This window comes from Anas acuta, chromosome 18 (assembly GCF_963932015.1).
Source record: "Anas acuta chromosome 18, bAnaAcu1.1, whole genome shotgun sequence".
NCBI classification, from domain to species: Eukaryota; Metazoa; Chordata; class Aves; order Anseriformes; family Anatidae; genus Anas; species Anas acuta.
Genome location: NC_088996.1, coordinates 9,255,578 through 9,281,728, shown reverse-complemented (window position 1 = coordinate 9,281,728; position 26,151 = coordinate 9,255,578). Strand labels below are relative to the sequence as shown.

Genomic DNA, 26,151 nt, shown 5'->3' with positions numbered 1-26,151 from the left:
TCCCTTCCTCTAGACCGCAAGTAGCGTTAAAGAAGTTTCAGAATTTTTACCAAATCCAGATGTTGGGTGTATAAAATGCAGGCAATTTTTCAAAACCATTATATTTCTTTGGGAAAGGAAGGCTAATTATATCGGAAAGCTCAGTTCTGCTTCGGAACAGAGGAAATTAATGGCGGAAAAAGAAAAACAACACAACAACAACAAAACCCACATTCACATTTCATTCAGCTGGGGAATCCGAAAAGCTTTGGATGGCTTCATGCGCACAGTAGCTCCCTTTAGAGTCCCACCACAAGTTTTGAGGAAACACATGCTTAAGTGTCTGAAAACGCCCCGTTTCTGGGCCACAGGAAGCCCAGGAGCAGGGCAGGCACAACGCAACACAACACCAGCTGGGATGGGATGGGGATATATCAGGCCGTGTGGGGATGGATCTGCAGGGCTTGCTGCTCCAGCATCCCAGAAATAACCTGCCTGGCTTGGAGAAGAGGAGAAAGCCTCTCCTTGGGGACCAGCATGGGAGGAAGGGGAGGAAGAGGAGCGGGTGGCCCATTTGGGTGCCTTGGACCCATCTCCCCCAGCACCATCCGCCATGTCATGGCTCCAGGGCCCCACCAACATCCACCTTCCCTGTGCCAAATTGGTTAAATAAACCTTCCCCACCGCAGGCGCGCAGCAACGAGATAGACATCGTTTATGCAGTCTCCTCAGTAGCTCTGCTAATGGGCCACTTATAATGGCATTACGGGGGCTTTCCAGGCAAATCCGCTGCACTCTGCCTGCGGCCTAATGCGCTGAGGCCTCGCCTCGGCGCCCGGTGATAGTCCCTGTGCACACAAAGCCTGTCCTCTGCCACTGCCTATTGTTCCAGCTGCAGGTGCTATATTTAACCGAACAATAGCTAATAAACAAAAGACGTTTTAAGTGGTTTGTGGTGTCTGCTGAGCACCCGCTGCCCTTTTTGTGTTGTGCTCTGTCTTCAGTCCTCACGCTCAGGTCTCCCGGGTTCTATTCAGCTGCAAAAGCCCAAAGCTACCAGTGAGAGGAATAAACTAATCTGGTGGGGAAACAAAACAATCGAAGGCTCACAAAAGCAAAAGGGACAAATATTTGAAAAGGAAAAGGCAGAACAAATTCAAATATAATTGTGAGCCCTACCACAGGAGTGCCGTAGAAGCAGCGAAGGTTCCTCCACACAGGCCTCAAGCCAGCCGCCTTCGCAGGTGCCAAGTCTCAAACCTGTGCTTCCAGGTAGCACTAATAAATTTGGGTTTGGAATAGAATTAAACCACTCCTCTGCATGCCTGGGGATGTGACTCAGAGCCGCGGTCCTGCAGAGCCGCCGGAGGTGCACGTAGGCAGGAGCTGCGGGCACCCAAAGGAGGCGAGCTGTGCCCGCCGAGCTGGCAGCCTGAAGCGGGGAAGGAGCTGCCCCAGGTTCCTCATGGGGAGCTGGCTGAAGCAGAGATTTCCTCCACTGACGGGCTCCAATTCAGAGATACAGCTGTTGTCAGGTGGTTTTTATTCCTACGCTCAGGGGGAGGAAGGCGATAGTATTTATTAACCTGATCGCAGGCACCAAAGCTCGATCCTCACTCCAGATATGCAGGCAGTCATCAGAGCCTGTTGTGTCTGCATGAACGTCCTAATCCTGACTCTGCTTTCTGAATACATAAAGCAACACATAGGGCCATTCATCCTGGATAGTCTTTTAGGTGGCTGCAGAGGGCAAGACAGTATTTGTAATATAGAGAACTCTATGGCAAGCTATTTTAGTACCATAGGATCATTAACATTTTTGAATGTCTGAGAAGCTGCTAACATTTATAACATTTTACAACCGAGATCCATTCTCCCAAATAGAGAAAGAGCTCATATTTTTCACATACACTGTAGATATTGATAATTTTCTCATTTTCTGATATGACAGGGTTTGGGGATTTTTTTCCCTGCTGAGACAAGATGACTGACAGAAGGAGATGAGAATTTCTCACAACGAGAAGCAATGCATTTTTACACAGCCAAGGCTAGAAGAAAGCAATAATTGTCCCAAGACACAGGCACAAGTCTCCAGAGCGGGTGGTGATTTATTTCAAGAGACACCGCTGACAAAAATGCCAGGCATGCTTTCCCAAGCCAAGATGCAAGCTGAGATTGGCCAAAACACCACCTTGCCCTGCCTCCTGCCCTGCTGCTGGGCGACCCTGTTCTCTTGCTCTCATATAGACATAGTCTTCTTCCAACATTTGACCAGGCTTTGCAGCTGCCTTCACTCTTCCAGTGGTGCACACAAGCTAAAACAGCCTCCTCTACCTGCTGTCCTCTGCCTCTTCTCACTGTCCAAATCTCAAGTTTTTCTGTGTTGCTCCTAATAGCTTTGATGTATGCCAAGTCCCATTCTACTCATCCCATTAAAGCCCAGACCTTTCACAAATCTTTCCTGCATTGATCTTTCAGCCAGCTTTTGTCTCTCTTACATCTAGGTTCCCTCTGTTTGTACATGTATTTCTCTGTCTGGATCTGGGAATAGTTCTGCTTCTATTGATGCTACCAGATGCAGGGCCTTATATTTTATTAAAATCCTAGGGGTAAGGATGAAGACTTTCAAGGTATAGATAGATGTCTTCTGCTTTGACAGATGCAATAGTGAGCATGACTGCTCCCTGCAATGGTAACACCTGGGGTGTCACAAAAACCTCAAGAGGCTGATGGATATCACAGACAGCCTGATGCTTATCCCATGCTAGAGAGAGACATTTCCATGTTAGATACCAGCCCCAGAGAGACATGTTCATGGCATCCCTGCCCAGGAACACTGACCTCACCTAACAGAGGACAGAGAGTGGCTGTCCAAGGCTGTGCCACTTGCTGTAGGACAGCAGGGCCAGAGCTCTGTCTGTGGTGGATCTACCTTCTGCTCCTTTTCTGCAGCCACACTTCAGTCTCAGGTGCCCTCAGACCACGACCTCGGTAGAATGGTGCTGCTATGAGCAGCCCCTGCAGGCAGCGAGTGCTAGAGCACCAGGGGTCCAGGGACATGGGCTCTGAGCAGGTCTCTGATTTGGAAAACTGCACAGCATCAATGACTTACAAACCTAAGTGTTTGCAAAGCCAGCTGAAAAATATGCCACAATGGGTAAGTGAGGGTGCTTGCTCAGGAGCAGGGCAGAAGAGGGTTTTTAGGCCCAAATCGCAGGGCAGCAGTGAGAGAGCTGTTTTGCTTTTCCTTTTTTCCCCTCCTACTGATTTAGTCTGGAAGCATTTCAGAGGGCACTTTCTCCTGTTATACAGCGATAAAACTCTGGGCTCAATAACTGAGATCTGATGTCTGGCATCAGAGCAATACAAATAACAATAAAAGAAACAAAATAGTGGTGAGTCAGGCTGGTTTTGACTTGGAAAAACATCAGTTATCCTTATTACTCACCAGCTCTGCTGTCTCCTCTGGGGGACTCTGCCGGCCACCGCAGACTCTGCAGTCAAAGAGAGGCCGGGTTGAGCTCAAGCCCTCCTAGAACCCACTTTTTTCCCTGGGGCTGCATGGCACCAGCAGTTTCGTACCCATGCTGTCAGGATCCAGAGTGCACAGACAGTCATCAGCAACGCGCACAAGCGGCCTGGTCCCGCTGGGAGGTGATTTGTGCTTTCAGATTTGTATTTATTAATTTCTAGACCGTTCACTTCCATTTTGGCTCCATTTTTCTCTTCAAGTGAAAAATTTACCCCGAATCACAGCGCGTTATTTCCACTTGTCAAGATAAAGGTTAATGAAATACCAGTAACTGCATCACAAATCTAGCTCTGTATCTATCTAAGATTTTTTTATGGCACACTAAACTGTACAGCCCATGCTTAGAGAAGTCTGTGATTTAAAAAAAAGTAAACTGTCAGAGGTCAAGAAATTCACAATCAGACCAGCTGAGCTTCTGCCTTTCACTGCTCACCTCTCACCTGGGGGATGGGGAAAGGCCCTCACTCAATGGCCACAGGGCAAGACAGCCCAGCACACACGATTCTGCAGGACCACGGTACTTAAAACAGCATTTTCCTTTGCAAACATTGTCTGCCTATGGCTAATGGTTACTTGGATATCTGCGCACTATATCAATAATATATGAAGTACACATATATGTATGTACTATCTCCTACTAATACATAGGATTTAGAAGCAGCATAACATTTTGTATGTATAGCTGTCTTTGGAGAGATTTGCACCAGAGGTGCAAAGAGGATTTCGCATACTGGCTGCAGAAAAGTTTCTCATGCCCTAAACATGAAATGGGGGGTGGCAGCAGGCAGCACCACAGAGCTGCTCAGCACGGCAGGGCTCACAAGTTGAGAAGAATTACGCAGTGACAAACTCCCCTTTGAAATCCATAGATCAAACCCCAAATTAAATACTCGCCAATACAAAAGATGCACCGGTTTAGCAGCAGTTCACATCCATGAGCCTGCAGGAAGGAAGGGAGGGGCAGCTTTGTTTTCTTCCCAGGGAAGGCCAGTGACTTATGGGATGAGTGTCAGAAACTGCCGGTTGGGATGAGTCATGAGATTGGCATGGGGCGTTTTTCATTAATATTGGCTTGAATACATGCCAAAGAGGATTTCCAAAATTCACAGCCAGTTATTGCTTGTCATAGGGTTAAAAATCCTATAGCCTGTTATTCCACTCCAAGGCATGCAGTCAAAAGCCTGCAGAGATTATTCTAAGAAGGTTTGTTCTGTAAATATGTTTTTAAAAAATTTGAGTACAAGTGAAGTTAAAAAAAAATAAAACAAACAAACAAAAAAAGCCCACCAACTTCTAACAGAGCAAACCCTCTTATAGAGAATCTTTTCCTCCCTCCTAGGTGGATTAAAAAGCATTGTTATGAACTCCCAGTGCAGATTTGATTATGGACTAAATCAAAATGCTTTGGAGTTCTTGGAATTCAGATCTGAAGTTCATAGTTTCAGTCCGTATGCCGCATATGAAAGTAAGATAAAGAGAGGGATGTACTTTTTCTTCCTTTTGATATGCAAAGATTTAGACAAAATACTTACTTTCCAATTTGCTTTTTCAGTAGAAATCACTAGAGATGCTATCAAACATGAAATACCCTTCGATGCCTGAAGAGCTCCTGAAATGATGGATGACATCAAGAGCCAAAGGAATATATACAAAGCAACTGAAGAAAGAGATTCTTAATCACTCTGTGAAGCATGCTGATTCGTTGCTATCTACTTAACTAAAGGTTTTGTCGTCACATATCTAACTTTAAAATGTAATGAACCATTTGGAGAAAGGAGATCTCTGTTAAAAAAATCAGTCCTGTCCCTTTGGCTGAAGTGTGAGCAATAACGCACTTCATCAGATATTCTCAGCAAGTCCCTCATTAAAATGGTAGTGCCAGATGAGACCTAATTTTCCTAACATTTCCAAAGTACAATGCCAGAAGGAAAATACTTAAGATTTTATGTATTCATGAAAAATAGTAAAAAAGGGTACAAGCCCCTCCTTCTGCTAGTTCTTTGATGGACCTCTGCCATTTACAGATATTTTCCTGTTAAAATTGCATATCAATACTTTTTTTAATTAAAAAAAAAAAAAGCAAAACAAAACTTTTGCCCACTAGATGGCTGTAATTGTTATGACCACGCTTAATTTTTGGTATCAAATGCTCATCTTTAATAAAGTGCATTCCTCCTTTTTGTTATTCTGTGCTAGATGCTGTCGATCACCAGTGCAGAAGGGGCAGCGATGGGCTTATCACTTTGCACATTTCAGGGGTTTGTATCCAACATCAACGTTGAGTGGCTTGCTGTGCCATGTCTGAGGAGCAGGAACCCAGCACCATTCTGAAGGACGAACTGGGCTTTCATTTTTCATCACCAAAAGGCATACTTTGTTTTCTGATAATAGAAAGAATGATCAAAGACTAAGATCCCTTTTGGAAAGGCTTTCCTGATAGCATGCCATTTAACACAAGCAGCTTGCTATTACTGTTGTATCACAAAAAATTTTGCAAATCTGATGGATGAGAGCCCAGAAGGCAGGATTGAGCATCCATGTCCTAGATTTAGTATCTGAGTCGATGCAAAAAAGAAGCAGGATCTGCTGGAAAGAAGGCTCAGACGATGCATCACAGAGAACACAGTTTCACTGATGTTTGCATAAGGCCCAATTCCAGGAAGAGAAATGGATCTGTGCAGTGAATTTGTGAAGTGTTTGCTGGCTGCGGCGACCCATGCCTGCAGGTTTCCAGAACCTCCACCCAATGGGAACGTCCACGTGGGCTCAGGTGCAGAGAAAGACAGAAAGACTTTGCTGGTTCAGCTAGCAAGCATGAGGCAAGTGCTTCAGCTAAACAGAGCCACTGGGGTATAAACACCTCCAACATGTTTGACAACTCTTGACTACAGATATATAGAGAGGGAGTCAGCCCTCTTCTCACATTTTAAGTCCAATGCGAGTTTTTAAGCAGTAGGCAGAAGCTTTCACAACATCTCTCCATTAAGCACGAGCCTGCATGGATTCGCTGAGGCATCACTGAATGCCCTGCGCATGGCTTATCCTCGCAGCTTTGCCCCGTTCAGCCTGCAGATAAGCCTAACCTTGATGGAAATCAGTTTTTATTCAGGGATGGGTTCACCTCCCAGTTCAGCACTGCCCAGAAGGCGAAGGATCAAGGTCCATCAGGTTCCTTAAGTGCAGCTTCTCAGCTCAGTGTCTGCAAAGAGGGTTTGCTCCACAGGGCCTCGTAACCAGCCGGGCTGAGCAGTGCCCTGGCCTTGGCCAAATGTACCACACCAGTAACGGGTGCACATCCAGCACCTCAGGTTTTCGGGTAACCTGGAAGAAACAGCACTTCTGGCATACGAGGAGCTGCAAAAAGATCTGGTTTAGAAGAATTTCGTGACAGCTGCAATGCACCGGTTTAATATCGGTCAAGTAGATAATTCCACTTATTGCTCGCTGTTGCAGAAATACCACACAAAAGTGCTTGGAGGCTACAATTGCAGTCAAACCAGTTGTGTCCTCCTGCTTTAACTGTATTTCTTTCTAAACCAATATAAACAAAGCTCTCTCTTTTGGTGCCCATCTTCCAAAGGGAGGCAGCCCCCCATGATGGTGCCAGCCCCACACGCCATGGGTCACCCAGCTGAATACAGCCAGGTCCTCATTTTGCCCAACCCCAACACTGCCCCTGGCCAAGTTATCGCATGGGGCACATGCTGTAGGCAGTTTTTCTGCCTTTTCTGCCACAAGTCCAGCCTGGCTTGGTATTTAAATTGAGTTCATCACCTTGCTGTCTGAACGCCTTTTGAAATTATGTTAATCAAGAAAGCATAACGAGCCTTCAAATTCAGCTGAACTGTAAGGGTGAAGTGCTCAAGTAACGTGGCTCTTACATCCTAAATCCGTCCTGATCTCCAGCGCCTCTACAAAGTTGTCCTGTGTCTGGAGCACTGAACTAGGCCATCCTACCAGTGTTTAGGGGAATGCTCTTAGAGAAGTGTCAGTATCCTGCTCAGGCATCGTTTCCCTATCTACAAAACAAGACGGAGCATTTTTGATTCTGCAGCAAAAGCCTTGGAGACTAATGGGCAAAAGAGCTAGGTACGAGTAAGACAGACGGAGGTCCGTGTTACCCTCTCTTCCTATTCCCATAAAAGTAATTCCTGCCATTATCCTTTGAAACAGTCCAAATGAGTCCCTAAAACCTGGGCACTTCTCTAACGTCCTCTGACTTATCGTCTCTCCTGTCCTCCTGTGCCTGCAGCAAATCTTGCTGAACAGGTTTATGCAAAATAATCTCCATGCAAACATTCTGCAAATAGATCAATTCCACGTCCGATACCAAACGTCCTGTCGGGAGCCCACTGAGCAAATGGACGTCTTCGCTATAAAATTACATACCGGAATGTCATGTAGCATCCTAACCATATAGATTGGAAATAATTTAACTTTCAGTACGGAGTTTTCAGTATTGCAATGACAGCAGTATGAACAGCCACATTTTCTGAGAATTGCAAAGGACAAGTGGTTAAGGTCAGCAGCTTCGCAAGAGTCGTTTGCCTTTGGTGCCTAATTTAAGACTCTCCAGAGCAGATTTTGCAAGGTGCAGATCTGCTGAGGCTCCCAGTAAACTGTGATGGAGTTATGGATGCTTTGCATTTTCTGGTAATCAGCCTGGAGAGAATGCAAGCTGTGCCCACAAAAACAAAAGTGTGCACAACTGGGGCTGGTTAAAGACCATGACACTCGCTCCTGCAGGCAGCAGAGCTCCTGCCCAGCTCTGTGCTGTCCCGGTGGAGCTCACCCTCCCACCAGCTGCCTTCACAAAGCAAACCACAGACCACAGAGATTTGCTGGGTAAACAGCGAGCCAGCCCTGCAGTATCACTGCTGTAGAGAAACGGAAAAAGAGCTGCAAGAGGTGCTCCCCACCTGGTGCAGCTCTCCACAGGACGATTTAGGTATCTGGGAGAGTGGCACGTAGCACCTCCCTAACTGAGATGCACGAGGCTGCACCCAAGGGCTCTCTGACCCTTGGTGGAGATATCTAGCAGGGAACCAAAGAGCTCAAGGAAGCTGGGAGTGCCGAGACAGCTCAGGCAGCCGCTCCCTGTGTGCAGAGGGCTGGGGCACGGCCGCTGATGGCTGGGGAGCCCAAGCGCCGTGGCTAGTGGGGAGGCTCCAGCCTCTGACACAAGGCTTTAGCATGGCTCTGGGGCTGGTCGCACAACAGAGGTCTGTCCCCTCCTTCAATCTCACCCAGACACTGCTCTGAACCAGGGCGTTTCATGAGCCTGCCCAACGCAGGGAGCTCGTTTGCATGCTCCCTTTTGGTTTTGTACCATTTCCAACATTTCTGGCAAAAACATTTCCTCTGACTGTTTTCCTTCTAAAAACAGCCTCTTCCAGACAGAGCTGCTCTGCCACCATTTAGCCGGGTAGACATGCGGCTATTTAAAACGCGGAGCTAGAACATTAGCAAAACACTTGTCTGCTTCCAAGACAAGCAGCGGAGGGGAGGGCGCGCCGCTGGGTGCAACCTTGCCTGGCCCCGGGAGGGTTAAGCCTGCGTCATGGTGCCCTGTGCCGAATTTAAGGCTCCTGGGGATGGAATCTGTGACAAAACCTGACAAGGTTTTAGGAGCAGCTATTTCGCAGCCCTGGGTATTTATGCCTTTGGCTCCCAGCTCTTGTGCACTCTGCGGTCAGCGGTTTAATTATTTACCAGGGTATATGCAGCACCGTTCGGCAACAACCATCAAACCCGACATTTTGCTAATGCGAGGGTAATTGGGTTATTTTTCTCCCACCAGCTGAACCCCCAACCCCCCCTATTCTGCTGGGAGATGCAGAGTCATAGCTCTGCTGGCTTGGCTCCCTGCCACCCAACTGCTCCTTTAAAACCCCATACCTCCCATTGAAGGAACTCGGTGTCCTGTTCGCCAGGAGGACGTCAGTGTTTCTATGGAAACTCTTCCCAAAGATTCTCGCTCCGTGCTGCTGCTGCGTATTGTATGACCGGCTTTGTACACGGCAATTCATTATAGAGGCTGTGACGAAAAGGGAGCAGCTTTCTGCCCGAAGGGAAAAGCATTCAAAAAAAAAAAAAATCCAACCACCACACCACCTTAGTATTAATAAAATAAGCCACTAAAACTGAAGGTGCTAAAGCTGTTTGGTATTTGGGTTATGAATGGAATCTGCTTGCCTGTGCTTCTTGCAGAGAAATGAAAAATACCGTTTCCTGAATAATTAGCTTAGCTGAAGAAAACCTTATAAATTCTACATAAGGTCCTTTTTTTTTCCCCCAAGTAGCTAGGGGAAAATTTTCCACCTATCCCCATCACAATCATCATGATCGATGAGTGTCACGTAGGTAACAAATGGAGCCAAACAAGAGCCCCGTACGTGCACCGCTGCGAGTGCAGGGGAGGCTCAAAGCTGGGCTCAGGTTTCGCATTTGAATTAATGTCTGTGAAGGGGACACAGAATTAATAGGTTGACGAAAGATTCACATTAATTTCCCATTTTCCAAAATAACAGAAAATCACTGGAACCAGCAGAGAACACGCTGACGACATTTACGTAGATCTCCCTTGCTGGTTACGTCCAAAGGTGGCCAGATTGCTCACCCTTCTGGAAATGAGCACCAGGTATGAAATGCTAGGAAGGCAAAAGGTCTGGATTTATTTCCCGCTTCTATCTTCGTTTCGCCCTGTTATGTTGTATTGAGAAATATCCGTTAGCTTGGGATATCTGCAGTTCCTGGGTGGTGGTGTGAAGGTGCCTGGGTGCAGCAGAGCTGGGACAAAACCTGGGAGAAGCTCTGGGCATCTCAGCAAACCGGGCTGCAGGGGTTTTGGGACAAGCATGCCAGTACCAGGGTGCAGAACCATAGCCCCAGCCCAGCAGAGGACTGAGATCTCCTGCAGAACAGCAGGATGTTCACACACCGAGCTGGGAAACAGCACTGAGTGAAAACCTGAGCAGAGAAGAGGATGAGAAGAGACAAGTGTTTTATTTTTAAACCTTATGAATTTCTGAGTAGTTCTGCTTTGTTGCTTTCCTGGGGAGGAAGGCAGGGTTGGGAAAATAGGAATCTCAAACTATGCTAGCTCCCTGATCCTGCGCTAAAGACTTGTATTACCTTTAATTGATGTTTCTGAGTGCATTCTCATTGATTTACCCCAACCGCGCTCTTTGTGCAGAGAACATTCTATTCTCAGAGCGTAATCTAGACCCATACAAACAATATAGATGTTTCCTGATAACATAATTTAGAAAGAGGAGAGGTAATTACTGCCTATGCTGAACACACGGCATCTGCGCTTGCCAGCGTACGACGAACCCGTGACCCCGTTCGGAATCTGTACCGGGGAAAACTCCCAGCCCCGCCAATGTGGTTCTCATTTTGCTGAGAGCCTTTTCCATCTTTTTAAATATGCAAGCCCTCATGCCTTTGATTTTTAGCTTCCTTACGATATCTCATGCTGAAATTATTTAGAAGGATCTTGGAGGCTCTTCCATCTGAAATTCAGGGATCATTCCTGCGGAAACGCCTGTGTTGTCAGAGGAGAGGAGAGCAGCGATGCTGGCAGCGGCTGCAGAGCAATGGGGAGAGGATGAGCAAATTCCCTTGGGGGTAGCTTGTTCTTTTAAGTGCAACGAAACAGGTTCTTGCTTTTAAGAACTTGCATTAAATACTTGAAGAAGAGGTTGGAAGTTATCTGACCTGCTCAGAAAAATAAAAGTCCGTTTGCCTATATGTAGTGCAAGTGCTGTGATTTAAGATGAATAGTTGGAGCACTTCTGTCTTACAAATCACGCCACAAGCACTACATTTCATTGCTGTCTCACTGATGGAACGATATTCGGGGTGAGATGTTGCAATCTGAATTTTCATCTCTAGGGTCAAATCTGTCTCAGTCGGGCAGTGGCTGGAAAGTATTGCCCCGTAGTGGGGTTCTGTGCAAAATAAGCACACGTCCCTTCACCATGTGGTCAACTGAGATCCATATTACAGAGAAATCACCACTATAATTGCTCCCTGTATCAGCTGCCTCAGGAAAAAAAAAAAAAAAAAATTAAAAATAATAATAATTAAAAAAATCAATGACTGAATTGGAAAGCTGCACTCAGTGACCACTGGGATTAAGTCAGAGAGGATGAGGCCAACTGCAAGGGAAACAAAAGCTCCGAAATACACTGCTGGCCAGCAGAAAACACCATAAAAGAGGAAGCAGTTTACACAAATGACAGTAAATATTAGTTAATCTTTTGTCTCCGTACATGTACACATCCTCCCAAATCCCAAGTTTCTGGAGGGACTGGACAGTCCAGAGGGTTTGGGTTAAAACCAGTCCGGGTTAATTGCGCAGAATTAGCCAGGTTGGCTAGCCCAGGTCAGACTAAGCCACATCATTTGTGATGTAACAACTTTACTCCGGTCATCGCAGGAAACCAAACTGAAATTAAATCTGTTCAAAATAATTAAAATGCTGTTTCCTTAGAAGGCCAAAGAACAGGTAAGTCAATAACACGGAGGAACTAGAAGCAAAGGTGGAGAAATGCATATAAAAATATATTTATTTTTAAACACTAATTTAAAGTCTAAGGAAAACCATTCATTGTGCACAGTTCCTGGGGTTTCTTTAAACAGGGAAAGAAGATTAAAATATTAATCTCCGCTGATTTCCCTGTGTAGCAGCAAAAATGAGTGTGTCTAGAAAGACTGACCTATGAGAGAAGATTAAAAAGAGCTAAATTTGTATAGCTTGGCTAAGCAACAGCAGCACATGAGGAACGCGCTGGCAGGGTGCAGAAACAGCGAAAGATGGATTATTATTTGGAAAGACAACAGTGTTAGGGGGTGAAAATTAAAGAAAGGTCAAGCAGAACACTAGAAAAGTGTCCTTTAAGACTCTGGCACATTCTTTAAGTAATGAAAGCCATGGTATGCTGAACATATAAGCACGGGGCTGAACTAAGCTAGTGTGAGGACCGTTGGATGCAACTTAAAGCTCTTCTATTCTTGAGTTTCCAAAGCAAATCACCTTTAGAAAAGTGACAACTCAGCTCTCTCTATAAATCATTTCTTCTCCAGCTCGGCACCTGGCAGTCACTGATCATTTCTTAAAATCTTGAGCAAAAAATAAACTGCAAGGAACAGTCCAGCTCTCTGAGGGAATGGACAAGCCAATCTAAAGCATCTTTGTCATCTCTGGTTTCCATGACAGTTGCATAATCAGACATTTATGTAAGTCGAGGTTTCCTCTTTAAATAGCAGGCTGTGATCTCATGCGCACCTACGGGATAACCCATTTGAATGGGGAAGATGTGCCAGTTGTGTAAAACTAGTTTTTTAAGGCTTCCACCTTATTGTTATTCATTCATCATGGCCAATTAGCCTGCAGAGTGCTGCTCACACGTGAGCGACTCTTCTTGCCGTGGCTCAGAAATAGCCACTGTGCCTGGCTCTGATGAACGGCCGGGCTCGGCGCTGGTTCAGACCCTGGTTCAGCGGCCAGGGCTTGCCAAGAAGCAGGGATTTCCTTGCCATATCCCCACCACCACCAGCCAGAGCTCCCCCTGGCTCATCCTGGCCAATTTGGGATTTCTGCATGCTGGAGAAACCCACCTGGGGTGGCTCCGCCAGCTTTGGGAAGCGCTGCAGGGGGGCTGAAGGCTCCTCCGAGCTCGTGCCAATGCAGAGCAACAAAAAGCGATGCCAAAAATACGGCTGGCTTCCCAGATCTGATATTAATTGAAATGAAGAAAAGCAGAGCTGCTCTGTGGAATTTCAGTCCTACTCCCACCTAGGTTTGTGTAATGAGATTGAAATGCAAGCAAGAGTAACTGCAAGATAAACCTGCTTAAAAAAATAAATAAAGTTGACTACCTGGAAGAAATGGGACGATCTCAGCATATACAGATATTGTGCCAGACTCCTCAAAACCAGCTCAAAAGCTGCATCCAGTTAGCAAGCAGTCCTTGCACTAAAAAGCCACCTTTTTAGTACTTTTTTGCACCGCTCTGCATCAGCACCATACGCAAAAACACCCTGAGACATGGAGAACAGGCAAGAACAGAAACCTGTCGGCTCTGCCAGCTCTTGGGGCCGCTGCCAGCCTCCCAGCGCAGTGCCTCCTCTCAACGACCCTGCCACAAGAGCAGCACAAAGCCTATCATGGCCCATTGTTCCCGCTATCAAACAATCAGCAAAAAATATCTCTGCTTGCTCCTTGGCCTAATCTTCCTCCTCCCACCAAAGCCGATTTAGTGACAAAACAGGGCGGATTGGGGTTTGCAAGCGATTCAATTGGATTTTGCAACTGCAGCGGTATCTCTGAGCGGGCTCCCATGGTCCTGGCCCCCTGCAGCTCCCGTTAGCCTCCATCACCAGGTCTCATTTTGGTCCGGCCATTTGCCCAGATTTTTGGAGGGGGGGGGTTCGTTTGCTCGTGCAAAGCAACCCCTGTGCTGCACAGAGGCAGCACAACCAACGGCTTAATTGCGGCGAGCGCTGCCGCTCCGTAGAGCTGGCTCTGACGCAGGTTACGTAACGGGATTGTTAATGCTTTTTATATGTTGGCGGAACTGAAATTAAAAGAGGAAATTATTCTCCTGATGCTCAACTCTAATCCCCATCTGTCTGTGTTTTTACTTTTCTGCACTTGCAAAGCTCCCTGATCAAAAGGTCTTGAATAGATTCCAGATTTCCAATTTAGTTTGCTTATGCAACCCAAAATATTATGGCAGTCTTTCTTGGGGGCGATTAAGCATATATTTTCAGTTCCTCCAATTCTCTCAGTTCCAAGAGCACTAAAAATGGCATAAAGCTTTAGCTCATTCCATACCATTAGCACCACAAACAACTCTTTTTTTTTTTTTTTTTTTTAAGACTTTTTAAAAAGATAGGAATAGCCAACAGCTTTGCAGAGAAGGAATATGTGCTGAAAAAATGCGATTTGTTAAATGTCCCCTGCGCCTTGGCAGAAAAGCAGGCAGTCTACACCGATAGAGCTGCTCAGCCAAGGCAAACAACAGGGGATGAACAGACGCGGGGCTGTGCCGTGACCAAGCAGGGCAGATCCCTGAATCCACACAACTTGAGAGCTCTTTGGATCGAGACTCTTGCTTTTTGTCCCATCGTGAGGACGGGCTTCAGCTGCGCTGCTGGGAACAGGTCTGATCTTTCTTGTGGTTTGGACAGTGCTTGGATCACCCCCATCTGAAAACTGGCACTGACTGCTTTGATTGATTTACTCCTTCTTCCTTCCCATCCTCAGCCCTTCACCTGGTGCTAGGACGATGCGACCACCAGCAGGTTTTGTTTGGGGTAACAAGGAGAGAGCTTACACTGGAAAACACGGTTTTCACTCAAAGCAGCAGCGAATGAGCCCAAAGCATCACGGCAACACCCCCACCCCACTGCCTGGGATGGTGGCACCCCTTCTGGCCCCTGTCCCTGTGCTCACAGCAGCTGCTAAAAAACTGCACTAAGGCGCAGCTCTGGTCCAGAAATCCAAAAGGCAGTTTGTCCAAATTTGGGTTGAGGAAGCTGTTATTTAAGGCTGTTGCTGAATCCCAGAAAATACCGATTTCTGGCTCAGCCAGGGCTTGGAGCCTTTCTGCTTTCCAGGATAATTTGATCTGAGAGTCTGAGTGCTGTCAGTCTTACATGTTTCAGAGAAACTCAGCACTTGAGATGCCCAGGAACCAATTAGGCAATGGCAGAAGAAGCAACGCAGACCCCGAGCTGCCCACTTTGTGTTGGGATTCACTTCAGACCATTTCTGCTGCCTATTTTGATCAGCTGCCAACCTTTTCCCAAGAAGCATTCAGACTGAATTTTCCCTCCAATGATGCCTGGTCTTAAACACACAGCTGACAGGCACGCTTGAAACCTTAAAACAGAAAGGGTATTTTAAAAATTGCCACCGAATTTCAGAAATTGCCACCACAAGACCCATGCAGCAAAAGGAACAGTGGCTTGTGTGGCTCAGACGTACTCAGCAAAGTGGCTCCACTCGAATCACACGAGCCATTTATTATCTGTGTTTCAGCAACACCCACAGGCTTTGGGGACCTGCACTCTGTGTGTGCAACAACAGCTAAATATAGCACAAGCGACACTCGGTGCAACCACAAAGCATCACTCACTTGAAAATCATCGCTGCCTTCACTGCCCTGGAAATCGTCCCTGCAGCCCCAAAACAGGGAGGATGCTGTGGGACAGCCTGTGCTACCAGGGGATGGGCTGCTTTCACTTTACAAAGATTCCCTAAAATATCCTATTGCTGGTAATGTTTTTAGCAGCAGGACAGCTCCAGCAGTGCTAGGAAGGCGAGAGGGTAATCATCCACCAGAGCTGGTCTGGTTCCAGTTCTGGGGAGCAGCGAAGCATATGCTAAAAATCCCTTGTCTCCGTGGTTAAAGCTAAGCAAGTTGAAATGCTTTGCTGGGCAGAGGTGGACTCGAGGACACACCTCACTCCAGGTGGGCACCTAACGAGCTGGTGGAATTAAAGGGAAGGTAACCAAGTGCTTACATTTCTTGCTGAACTGGGGCTCCAGCACTACTCAGCCCCCCATCCTCTTAAGCAAGGCATTTTTCACGGACATTTAATTCGACCACATACTCAGAAAATACCATCAAAAATAAAAAGTTAAAGAGCCGGGAGCCTTTGGAGAACTGAAATAAATAAATAAGCAACCTGGGGAAATCATTAAACTGAACAAACTGGCAGCAAGCCTTAAAAAGGAACCCCGGCTTACGCTAGCTCAGCGTTTGCATGTAGATGAAAGATGCTTCAGCCCCGGGGACCTGATCCATGCCGGCTACTCCTCACCCTGTGCCACAACCCTGCGGGGAGGTGGGATGAATTCGCCTTCACGCCCATGTCCTTCACCCTTCAGGCCCCCGAGAAGGGGAGGCAGCACACCAGAGGCTGACATGCTCGAGGCCAGCCCGCACGGCGCGGGAGAGGCCCCGATCAAATGTTGCTGCTCTCAGCGGCGAGCGCCCTGCTTATAAATAACGCCAGATCCGGTTACTCCGTGACCTTCGCTTCTCAGCACCGGCAAAGCAAAGCTTGTCCTGCCCGCACCTCCTCCCCAGGGGAGCAGCCCTGTGTTTTAGGGCTCCCACCCCAATGTGGGGTGACGGCGATGCTCCCATGGTGAACCAGTGCCCCAGAAGCCACCATGGGGCAGCAAGGCGGGGGTCTTTGGGGTGCTTTGCTGTGAGCTGGGCACCTGGGGGGTCAGCCAGAGTGGAAAAGATTTGGTAAATGGGGTTAGTGCCTTCCCGGCACCTTAGCACAAAGTAGTCAGATTTAGATGGAGTCTGCATAAAATGGAGCTGCGCTTTGCAAATCCATTAAAAAAAAAAAAAAAAGCTTTTTTTTTTTAAAGCTAACCCCCAGATAAAGCGCACACAGCACGCACAGCACATATAGCGTCCTCTCCCCCTCCCCAGACTTCCATCAGGAGATTTCCTGGTTCCTCAGACTTTCAAATCTCCAGCCAGGCTGGCAGCATTTCAGATACGCTGGGGCTGATTCGCAGCTTGGACGCAAAAACTCAGTGACCTGAAACAAAGGGAGACGTGGCTGCTCCAGCGCTCGCCTGAGCCCCAGGCACCCGGGAGGGCCCGGAGCGGCTCCTGCCTGGCCCCAGATCCAAGTGAGGGGCCGAGGAAGGGACACACGGCAAGGACACGTGGAAGGAAAAGGGCAGCCAGGAAAACGAGCTGCCAGCCCGACACCTGCCCCAGCACACCCACTGCCGTACTGTCATCAGCGCCCCGTGCAGCGTTCCTCAACAGCTGAAGAGGAAAATATAATTTCTTTAGGAGACTTGCGTTTCCTATTAGCTGTAATTGCCCAAATAAATCTCAAGTGCTAGCACAGCTGGTCTTCTGTTGTTTTTTGGGTGTTTTTTTTTTTTTTTAAGCTCGCCATAAAGTGTTTACTAGCAGGTTTTTTTGCAAAATTTGATTTCAAAATTTTATTAGATTAACAATGAAAATGAACAGTGTGTGATTGCTTCCCAAGCAATTTGTTGTAAATATTTAAAGGCTGGGGAAAAAAAAAAAAAAAAAGCTATGTTTGGTATCTCTGAACTGCACGGTGCATTTCTGTCCCTGTGCCGGAGCAACATAAACCCACGGATGTTTTTTCACACAGATGAGTGGGGAAACGTGAACTTTAAGATTTGCTCGGTGCCAGTGTTCCCCAGCACTGGCTGTAAAGCCCTCAGCTCCCACAAACATTCCTGGCAGAGCAAGGGTTTGGAGAAGGCGAGTGAGCAGAGCCCCGCGCTGCCAGGGACTCGCATACCCGCGGTATCTGGTGTTATTTACTTCCTCGCAGCACTCGTCAGCTCCGCTAATAGCTGAGCAAAACACTCGAGTACATTTTCATGTTTGCCACTGCAGGAAAATCCCATTTTGAAGACACAGGGGTATCTCATGGGAAAGCTTGTGAGAAACGTGCTGGCTCGAGACAGCCCTGCTTATTTTGGGATACAACACCAGCAGCTCAGTAACTCTTTCTGCACAGGGTGCGGGCTTAAACAGGTCCCCGGTAATCCGCTGGCTGTCTTCCCTGCAGCATCCAAATCCAATGAGCAAATGCTAGGCAATAAACTCCTGGGTAAATGGAAAAGCGAAATATCCAAAAAAAGAAAAAAGCTCCCTGCCAGCTCTTGAGGGATTACAGCTTCGCCTCGGTTCTGAAATGCTTCTTGCGACACTGCCAATGCCCAGGGATGTTAAATTGGAAAGACAGATAGGCCTTTTAATAGTTTAAGGAAAAGAGGCAGAAATTCTCTTCCCTTATTTGAACTCCTCATTCAAGCGATAATTCCTCATTGAGGGAATAATATAGATATATTTTAATTGAAGGCTGTGAGCACACTGTAGGTTTCAGCTGATGTTTCTTCTAGTCAGGGCTTTAGCAATCTGCCTATTTCAGGAACAAAAGCGCCGGGCGAAACCGGGGTTGCCGGGCATTGATTTGGACACGCAGGTTTCAGAACCGGGCTGTTTGGCTGCCCTGAGTCACCGCTGGGCTCAGCCCGAAGCTGGGTGGTGCTGCAGCCATGCCTACATTTACTGCCCCTGTGCACGCTCTGCTCATGCTTCAGGCACAAACCCTTCCTCGTGCCTCGGGCACAAACCCTTCCTCGAGGGGCTCTGAGCACCTGCACATCCTCCAGCCGTGGTAACGTCAAGCTGCTGCTGGACATCAAGTGGCCATCGAGGTACAAACCCGCAGCGTTTGCTCTTGCGACTTTAAAGCCATCCTAAATAGCGAGACCGCCGGTGCTATTTGGGACCTCGGAGGGAATCCCAGCTCACCCCTAAAGTATTTTCCTCCCTCGCTCGCCCTGACCACCCCGTGACCCCAGGCTGATCCAGCAGGGCTTTGCCAAGGCGGCTGCCAGCAGAGCGCTCCCGCAGTTGTTGCTGCCTGCCCAGAGAGCAGCGATCGCCTGGGGCTCCCCGGGAAGGGACGGCAGCTTCCACCCCCAAAAATAATGCAGGATCTAAGCTGGATGTGACCATGCTTGTTGGCTAATCCATATTACTGTTTTAAAACCATAATGACATCAAACAAACAAGAAGACAACCCAGATCACTATTTAATGGAAACCTTACTCTTGGTATTTTTCATTCTTATTTTGTTTTCCATTTCATTCTCCTGTTTTCCTCCAATATAATGATATTCCATGTCAGACTGTGACTGCTGGAAACACTGCTTGAGAACATTGCAGGTAATTTGAAAACATTTCAGAAAAAAAAAAAATAAAGCACTATATAGGACATCAAAGAAAGCTGTGAACCTTCCCATCAAAAAGCCTCTCTTTATTTTTCCCCCTGCACCCCCCATCCTCCTAAGCCCACCTGCCTCACCCAGCACAGAGCTGCAGTGGTGCAGCCCCACGGGGAGCTACAAGCTTCGCTCCCCTGCGGGCACCAGCAGAGCTGCAGCTGCTCCGGGGACTTTTCACAGACTGGATCAGGCCTCTAGAGCAAAACCCAATGGGCAGTACCCAGGCAAAATCTGATATTTCCATAGGAAAGGCGCTGACCCCTCCAGTCACCAGTTACAGCGCAGACATGCAGGCAGGGGCAGCCCAAAAACCCGCCTGCGCCTTCCTGCTGTAACAGGACTTATCAAGAATAGATAAAATTGAAAAAAAATCCATACGTAACAAACTTTTCCTTTCTTCTGGAGTTAATTTTCAACACCTTTTGCTGTTGTTTTTGTTTGTTTGTTTGTTTTTTAATTGCTTGATAGCAAAGTCTGAAGCCTGAAAAAAGTTTATGTCTTTAGGATCATTTGGCTGTAATCTGGTAGCACTGTGGGTCTATCAAAAACAACAGAAACCATTATTTGTGTTTTTCTGTGTTCACAGGAAAAAAATTATACACTTAGATAAACTGAACCATTCTCTTTGAACTTTTCCTTTGTTTGAATTAAATACTCTGGAAGCCAGCACGTTAATCACACTGCAAAATGCACCGAGTTAGTGAGCTCCGATTTTTTGTTTTAATGAGCAAGTGTTCCTTGTGATAACTTGGCGAATTATACTTTCTGAATGGTGGGAAAATACACAATTATGTCACATCCCACCAAACTAAACACACTATTCAGGAAATATGGATTTTTTTCCCCCAAAAAAAATCTTTTTCTTTGCTTCTATACCGGAGAACTTCAGTTGGGGATTATAATTCCTTTCAAAGTATTCTTTCTTAACAATATTGCTGCTATTCATGTTTCTTTTACAGCATTTTCTGAATTGTTCTAGGTATTTGGATCTCTATTTTGGGAAAACGGATTTTTTCTCTCCAGAGTAACACTCTGTCTTAAAACCCTTTCTGTTGGGAAGAGGTTCTCTCAACACAACTCTTAATGCCTGGTGGCGCAGTTAACCACCTTGCTGTGTTTCCAAGGATAATCGCTGTTCCTCAAAGAGTAAATCACTCATTTCAATTATTGGCCAAGTGTCTGGTGGGATGCAGGTTGGCTTCTTTTGAGTTTTACATGCATGACACAAGCCTCTGCACCACAAAGGCGACCCAAACATCGCAGAAGACTCATGCCACCTGCACCCTAGTCCAGGTCCCCATGGATGCCGAAGCCCCAGTGGGCTGCAAGGCTGGGTCAGGGCTGCAGAAGGGAGCACAGCCCCTTTTGCAAAGCTTCATGGTGCACCAGCTGGCACAGCTTGGCTTTGAACCTCTCGGATTCAACTTTTCTGCAAAATTTATTTTGATGGGGATTTTTCTTGTTGCAACAAAAAAGCCATGCCAGCTTCAGGAAAAGCAAAGCCATTCCAGTCAGGGGAGAAAATGTGCAGATTGCAAAACATGGCAAGTTTTTAAGGATGGAACGAGCCCAGATGGATTCTCCTGTTTCATTTGCCAGGAGAAGGAGTGACTCAGAGCTCGTGCGTTTTATGGGAAGTGCTTGGCACGCTGCCGCAGCTGGGGGCTCCAGGGACAGGACCAGGGCCAGAGGGAGATGGCAGAGCCCCCAGCCAGCCACCTCTCAATGACTGGAGACCAAAGAACAGGCCCAAATGCACAGAAGTTGAAGGACAAGCATAGCTTTTGTTGCTCATTAGAACCGTCTGTTTTTTTCAGAAAACAGCTCCTTGTTTCCTTAGTAACTCCTCTTGGAAGAAGTAAATGCACCTGAGCGTAGCTTAGCAATGTGCAGCGTCTACATACGTTGCCTCATCCATTTCCACCCACTCTCAGCATCTCCATAAGCTTCCATGTCAGCCCTGCCACTGCTCGGTACAGGGTCTGATCACCAGAGGAGCAGGAGCAGCTCGAGCCCGAGCAGCCCGTTAACCAAAGCCGTAGCAAAGAACAGAAATAAACCCGCACCAGTCACCACTGCAAATGTTGCTCCCAAGGGACGGGAGAAATTGTACGCCGAGATGTACGCGCATAAGGCTGCCTACGCCTCTGTGTGGGAAGGGGTTTAATGGGGAGCCGAGAAAGAGCCTGCATGTAGGAGGAGAAGAGAGCAGATGTTAGCAGCGCCTTTTTGTTTTCCTGGATGGCATGGCAGAGGGAGATCGAAGGAAAGCTCCCCTTGTGCAGAAATAGGAGCTCGAGGAGATGGCTGTGGGATGTAGCAAGGCTTTGGCCGTGTGGCCAGGTCAGGCTCAGGGGCTCTGGCACCAGCAGCAGCCACCAAAGGACTGGAGACCAAGCACAGGCCTTCGCAAAGCACCAAGCACAGCATGTGCCATGCTCTGAGGTGTCAGACTTGGAAATGACTTCTTCTTGGGCTTATGGAAGGGCTTCCCCTCACCCTGACCCAGGCAGCTGGAGGTGGTCACAAACGCCCAGACCTTTTATAACCAACGCCTGGTGGGGTCGTCGATCAGAAACCCACTACCAGTTTTCAGAGTACCCTGATGGCTTCAGTTCCACTGCAGAAACACACCAGTGACTTTCCAAAGACTCATCCCGCCCTACAAAACAGCCACGTGCAATGGAAGTACCCACAAATCGCCGTGCGGTGCCCGAGGCAGGGAAGGGCTGCACAGCGCACGTTCGATGCTCACACTGTGCTGCCGGGCTGTATCCCCAGGCTGAACACCCGGCATCATGTGCCAGCCCCATTTCATAACCCACAACACAAATGTCTGGTGGAGGGCAGTGTCTGGTGAGCTGCAGGCACACCCTGCCCCAGGAGAAGGGGCCGGCAGTTCGGGGAAAACACCAAAATTGGCCCAGAACAGGACCGAGCTGCAGCCGAGCTTCTCGGTGCCCCCGTAATGGGTGCCTATCTTGGAGGGAGGCTGGGGTTGCTGCATAAATGCCTGGTTGCCAGACACAGAGGCCATTTAGGTGTCATGCTAATTGCCCTGCCCATGCTTTTATATATAATTTCCTTTAACTGCAGCTCAGCTGCCCCACAGGTTCAGTGCAGCGCCTGGTCCCAGCCGCATCCGCGCCCTGCCGGTCGTTGCTCTTCTTCCTTTGCAAAGCACAGATACAGGGCCCCTTTAAAGCCTGCATGAATGAGCCTCTCATAAATTCCATATTGGAGAAACTCTGGCTGTATCCTTTGGTCATGAAAAGAAATTAAAGCTGCATATAACATTCAGTACCCTGTAATCCCTCCGCACAGCCTTGTGCCTGCATAAATCAGAGCCTCTCATGAATATTGCACTGTACCTGCAGCTGCCTGACCCACATGGTTAAAAAAGATAAATAAAATGAAAACAAAGCGGCAGTCACGTAAAGGCTTCACAAACAGCACCTGCTTTCTGAGAGCCTGAAAGGTCACAAAACGCAACCTGAGAAGCACACAGCTTTCAGAGCCTTAAAAGGAGGGGAGAGCGTGTTTGCTCTTCCTCTCATGCAGCAGAGAAGGAAGCACGGCGATGCACGGCGAGCCCTCTGGCAGGAGCTCTGTGGTCATGCAGAGGGATGAGCCACAGCTCCCCGAGGGCAGCACGGAGCAGGGAAGAAAAGCTGTTTTATGAGTCTTGGAGGGGGAGCAAGACCCCAGGCCTTTAACTCAATGGGTGAAAGGCTTTTCCCACCAGAACTAACTCACAGGCGTCTACGATTTCAAACTGTGTCTTGATTAAAGATAGGGATCTGTTTCATGCCTTTTTTTTTTTTTTAATTCCCAAATCTTAGAAGATAAAAATCTAGTTTTCATCCAGCTCCCGAAGAGAGACCAGGGTTAGCTGCTATTAACAACTTCCCCAGAGACCAACAAAATACATCGTGGTGCTTGGGGGGGGTTCTGTTGTTGAAACTTCAGTCACGGACAACAAAAACTGCTGACAAGACATCCTGCTCTGTCCCTTCCACATTCCCCCTTTTGTTTGCTGCCCAGAATGTCTCCCTCCTTGAATTCATGTGTGGGAATGGCACAAATACATAGAAGAGGATCACAAGTTCAGTATAAATTCACTTTCTTGATGAATTTATCAGAGACCACAGACCAAGTTTATTACTGTCTGGCCATTTAATCGCTTTGCAACCTTTACCAAGGCAGTATGCTCCTGCCTCAGTTTCCCCCTGTGGTGAACAGCAATGCTCAACCTTCCTAGAGCCCACCAAGAATCCTAGAAGAGGTCTGAGTTTTGTCCTGTACACTTTTCTGTGGCAGTCTGCATGTGCTTGCTGCATGCTACCTTCCTACCAAATAATGGATTTTTCCTTTAATAACAGTAATTCCCTTTCAGCTCCTTGCTGCCACTCACGCTGCAGCTTCTCCTCCATCAAGCAGAGAAAACAGAGAGTTGTGCCCCCCATCGCCGTACTGCAAAATCCCGTGTCTTAAAGCATTAAGCAAAGGTTTGTATTGCAGCCAATGAACGCTGTTAAAAGGGTATTGAATGCTTTTTCCATTGCCATTAATTGAGTGAAGGGAAAACAGACTCCACTGCTGTCATATCACATCAAAATAATTAGCTCAACTATAAATAGCTCAGCTTACTCACTTTTTTCTTCTCTTTTTTTTTAAGGTCAAGACTGCAGCCAAAAGGAGCAGCAGCACATCCCAGCAGAGCATCCCATCTTCCGCTTGGATTCAGACAAAGCAGGGAGAAAAGGAAGCGCATCTGTAATCAGTGATCCCAAGGCCACACAATTACATCATAATTAGACAAATAATTAGTCACATGTAGATAAGAAGAGGGGGGAAAAGAGTGTTAGCAAGCCCACATCTACGCAGATTTACATGAGCTTAATTAATGAGCATTTTCAAACCAATTTTAGCTAAACTGCCTTTGTTTTTGTTGAATGATGCTTCCGCATCAAGCTAAATTATTCTTTAATCACTTCAACATTAAGCACAGCTTTTCCACGAATAAGATGAGCAGAATAAGCTGTGACACCAAGCCACTCTCTTGACCTTGATTCGGGTTCATGCCCCTGCCTGCTGGGAGCCCTGCCCTTGCATTTGCTGCCGCTGACCCTCGTCACCTTGTCGCTCGTTAGCTGCTGTCGGCAGGAGCAGCCAGGTGCCTCTGCTGCCCAGGGCAGCATCACACCACGGTGCTAGGAGGAGCAAGAAGCCTAAGCACTTGGAGCAACACTTAGCACAGTGCAGGCTCCTTTACTCTGCTCCTGGACTTGCAGAACAGACACAGCTGCAAGGCTTAAAGATATTTAGGGCTCGACCCAAACTGCAGCCCTGCCCTGTTCCCGTACTGCTCCCACTGTGTTAGCCTCGTGATCAGCTCAGAATTATCACTGCATTACAGCAATTGGTATCTTCAGAAGCCAAGAGATCAAATCTGGACTTGGAGCATGTCATTTGTAGATGCATTCACTAGAAGAGGCCCCCGAAGTTTCTGTGACGGTGCTCGAACAGAGCTGCTTGTGTGTGGTTGTTGTTATCCCCTGGAAATCCAGGGTACTTGGAGGCACTTAGGTACTAAACTCCTTTTGGCTGATGTTTATTCTGTGCAGTGCACAGTCTCAGTTCCAGTCCAAGGGCTGCACAACAGCGTATTTAGATCCGTCTCTATCCACTGAATGAAACCTGAAATATTCCTTTTCCTCCTCCTAAACTTCCCGACTCTTTGTAGCATCATAAATCACAGAAACCTCACTGTGCTCACTCGGGGCCTGGCTGCAGTGGTGCGGAATGGGGAACTGAAGTCTCTTTCCACTGGTTCTAAGCAAAAGATTTTATGCAGCTTACCAATACACTGAGTTTTCATGGGAGCCAGTGGGAGTTAAATACCCAACTTGAAAAACATACTTGTGCCCAAGCAGGTCTGGGAGGTCTGTAAGTGGATCCTGACCTGCTCGCAGATACTTCTTCCTGCCGGGTCTCACATGCAGCCGTATTTTTCCAGATACACTTATCTATCTGCCGTATGTGGCGATATATAACTCTGAAGAAGGCAGAGTAAGTGATTGCCTTTCCCTAGTCAAGTGCAGAAAGGTCAGATTTAATATGAAGCTGAGCGGTGATGAAATGACACAGAAAATGTACAAAAATAGAGTGTAGCCATGCTGAAAGGCAAGCGTGTCTGCTCGTCCGGCTGAAACGCCCAGCAGCACAAACGCACCATTCATCTCCACAGAGGCTCTTTATTGCTCCCCACTCTTAGGTTCGGGACACTGGCATCGCTTCCCCTGGAGATGTGCTTTCCAGGAGCGCTGGGGTTGAAGCAGGTCCCTTCAGACCCCCGGCAGCCCCCGGTGTCACCCAGCACCTCGGGGAGCTGCGGGGCGCCTGCGCTGTCCCAGCAAAAGATGTTTTCCCCAGTCCCCCCCTTCTAATGGCTGGGGAGCTGCCGCACAGCTTATGTACAGCCCTACAGCTATTTGTTTTAATTTTGGTGGTGTTTTTCTCTAAGCACTGCTGGACTCTCACAAGATGGGCAGATTGTGCACGTAAATGGAAATGAATGCACAATGCGTTAGCTCCCTGCGTTCGAAGGAATACAGTGGCAGTCCCTTCTCGTGCCCTGCATGCAATGGGATATTTCAGAGCTTCCCTATCGAAATTGCATTATGCTATGCACATTTTTTTCTCAAAGTCACCCCTGAAGTCCACAGCAGATTTCAAGGAGCAGTTCCGACCACTCGCTGTGGTTCAAGCCCCAGATCCTAAGCACTTACATCAAAGACTCCAGATCAGCCACG

The 26,151-nt window shown here is 47.5% G+C and overlaps 1 long non-coding RNA gene across 2 annotated transcripts in view; it reads right to left on the bottom strand.

Moving 5' to 3' along the window:
- The window catches only part of LOC137841706 (uncharacterized), a 36,916-nt gene extending 12,122 nt beyond the window's left edge, over positions 1-24,794 (bottom strand). The window contains exons 1-3 of one of the 2 annotated variants that reach the window (XR_011088702.1): positions 23,987-24,794; positions 9,410-9,572; positions 3,428-3,473 (exon numbers count right to left, since the gene is read on the bottom strand). This is a non-coding gene — a long non-coding RNA (uncharacterized lncRNA). The remainder of the gene's footprint in view (positions 1-3,427; positions 3,474-9,409; positions 9,573-23,986) is intronic. The other variant, XR_011088703.1, reaches the window with a different exon arrangement.
- Positions 24,795-26,151: the final 1,357 nt, after the last annotated feature.